Source organism: Saccostrea cucullata, unplaced genomic scaffold (assembly GCF_032062105.1).
Source record: "Saccostrea cucullata isolate Sc308-1 unplaced genomic scaffold, CSIRO_AGI_Scuc_v1 ctg461, whole genome shotgun sequence".
NCBI lineage: Eukaryota > Metazoa > Mollusca > Bivalvia > Ostreida > Ostreidae > Saccostrea > Saccostrea cuccullata.
The window spans coordinates 48394-49334 of NW_026927825.1; positions in this window are offsets into that span (position 1 = coordinate 48394).

Below are 941 nucleotides of genomic sequence, written 5' to 3' on the forward strand. Positions count from 1 at the left end.
TTTTGTTGTTATTTGTCTGTTTTGGTAAATTTAAATTCCAGTCCTTTTTTATGAAGGAGGGATTCTTCTCATATTTCTTGTTTTTTAAAATCAGTGAATTTTTCATAGATTAAAGAATACTTTAAAAACTACGTTGATATTAATTTATTGAATTTGATCGTTGTATTTTAGCAGCAAGGTCAGGACAAGGTCATTATACGACTTTACTTGGCATTTAAAATAAAAAAAATAACTGTTGCCAAACATTTGATGCCTTCCTCGATTTCAAAGAATACATGCTTTTCTTTTTGCTTAAAAAGATGTTACCATATAGGGTCTATGAAATCGTTAGTATAATTGACGTAAAATAATTAAACAAATTTAAGATAATGCCTAATCCGATTTTCCTCTTATTTATTGATTTTAATAAAGTTTTGACCCTCTTTTATGAGAGAAAAAAACCTTTTTACTGATTTTTTGCAAAAATCTGGACTTAGATTGGTAATTATTGATCTTAAATGCAAGTAAAAATGAAAAATAAATGTGACTGTTTCAATTTTTAACTAAATTCATTGTTCTGTCGTTAAATTTGGAAATCAGAAAATAGATACATATATATTTTTTATATGCCGCGATTCTTCCAAATATATAGTCCGTGGTAGATTTATAACTCACTTTAATATGTAAATTTTTTGTACAGTTATGATAAGGATTAAAAAATATGAATTTGAAATCCCTTACATTTTTATACCCCCTGCTTGAAAAGCGGGAGGGTAAAGTAATCGGTATGTCCGTCCGTCTGTCTGTTACGCTTTGGTGTACCCATCTCTTATCCGCAACTCCTCTCATACCACAGAATGAAATTTGATGAAACTTTCACAGAATCTTTATTACATATTGCCATTGTGACCTCCTATTTTACTTTTTGATCTGACACATTTTGGGTTTCCCACAACAAAACA